The following is a 2356-nucleotide window of genomic DNA, read 5'->3' as shown; positions in this document are numbered from 1 at the left end:
ATTCAATTTTCATATGATTCAACAATAAATAAAATATAAATTTATAATTAATTATTTCCATTTTATATGAATTGAATTAAAAATAAACAATTTTAATACAAACTATTCATTTAATATAATGCAATCAGATTTAATAATACATGATTTTAACTCTATGGGAGAAACTATCAATTTACATTTTTTTTTTTGTTTCTGATTAGTTTGTCTTCACCGAATTGAAGAGATTTTGACTTCAAATCAAGCAAATAACATTTTGAACCACTAGATCTTTCCATCACTAAAACTTACTGTATGGAAATAAAAATTAAAAATAAAATTAATAATAATAGTAGTATGTATAAATGATATTGTATATATGTTCCAAATTTACTTCAAATAGTAGAACTCGGATCTTTTGAAAATTTTGGAAAACATCATTATTTATATTGATATAATTCTATTATTAAATTTGAATATTTGTGAAGATAAAATTTATATTTTCATTTATCTTGCATATTTTTTTAAAAAATATATTTTTTTCAAATTTATCTTGTGTATTATCTTTTACGAATTAAACAAAAGTTACATATAAAGAAAAATGTATTGTAAATTTGGTAAATTATCTTCTATTAATTTAAAAATAGTAAAGGATGGATTATAATTTTAAATTCTAACTGAGATATAAAAAAAAGGAGTAAATGGTGGATTTAGAATAATTAAGATATAAAACAAAAAAAAATGTGCATCTAGATCTCGCCGGTTAAATAAATCAAAATAAATAGAGATTTGATATCTCACGGGTTAAATAAATCAATTTTTTTAAGTGTAAATAAATCAATTTAAATATATATATATATATATAACAATTAAATTAAATTAATTTAAAAGATAAAATATTATCATTCTATTACAACATGCACTTCATTTATTCATGAATTTTTTTCTCATGAAAAATAAAATTCATGCAAAGGCAACAAAATGGAAAATACACTATATTTAGGTGTGATTTGAGTTGGTACCAATATTTTTTATTTAGGTGTGATTGGATCACCTCAAGACTCGTTAGATTTACTAAAACGGTAACATTTGGTCTTACAAATCCAGAAAATGGGTTCGGGAGTCAGTTACGTATAAGAAAGAATTAGCACCCTTATAACACCCAAAATTGGTACCTAGTTGATTACTTGATGCTTTGATGTCGGAAGTTGAAAATTCGAAGAGAAATTAAAATACGATCTCTCTTTCCATGATGTTTTTTAATTAAAATATCGTTTAACTAAATTAAATTTTATGAAAATGCCTTATTTCAAGCTAATCGAGAAGAAAATGTCATGCCCCGTAAGTTAGGACACGATGCTTTGAACCCTCGAAAACAAAAATAATCACCATCTGATCATTACTTAAATCTCGTTTTTTTATTTTTAAATAGGATATTCAATTACTTCGGTTTTAGAAAGTGTTCATTCTCCGTAAGTTAGGAGCAAGACTCTCCAAATTCCAAAAATAATGAACATTACCTTGATTTTAATTATTTCCTAGGCTTTATGTAAAACGAACGTAACTTTTAAAATGATATGCATTTAGTTTATTAAAAAAAACAGATAAATATGTTGTAATATGACACATGGAATGGTGATAGGAAAATAAAATAAAACAGCCATGTGGGTAAAAAATGAAAGGATGATATTAGGATAATAATAAAATAAATACTAGGGGTGAGCATTCGATCGAATCGAATCGAATCGAATCAAAAATTTTCGAGTTAATCGAGTTTTCGAATCTCATTTTATCATCCTAACTTTATTTGAAGTTTTCTCGAATCGAGTCGAGTGAGATGGAATTCGAACCGAATCGAATCGAATATATTTGTTCGAGTTAAATTTTAAAAAATAATTTTGGGTCCTTGTAACCGTTGTCACCCATCGTAATAAAATTTGTCTACCTTAATCAAATTTTTATTAACTTTCATCACCTCATAATTTATTTATTAATTTTTATATCTTGGTTAGCTTCTTTACTTGCTTAGTTGTTTCAATTATCTTGATTCTTGTCACTATGTATTTTGGAATTAAAAATATATTAAATATAAAATATGATTTTTTAATAAAATTTATTTTAAAAATAAAATGTGAAATTGATAGCAATATAAAATTTTAACACGAATATTTTATGGCATAATTAATAATTCAATTTTAATATAAATATTCAATATGACTAAACAATTCAATAATATAAATAATATAAAATGTGAAATTTAATTTAATAATATAAATAGTAAATATAAATAAAATTATTACTATTTATGTTTAGTGATTTTTTGGATAATTTTGATTTTTATTTTAAAGTAAAGGGTGAGAAGTAAAAGTTTAGGGGAAAA

Source organism: Gossypium raimondii, chromosome 10 (genome assembly GCF_025698545.1).
Source record: "Gossypium raimondii isolate GPD5lz chromosome 10, ASM2569854v1, whole genome shotgun sequence".
In the NCBI taxonomy this organism is placed as follows: domain Eukaryota; kingdom Viridiplantae; phylum Streptophyta; class Magnoliopsida; order Malvales; family Malvaceae; genus Gossypium; species Gossypium raimondii.
This window is presented reverse-complemented; position numbering follows the sequence as displayed.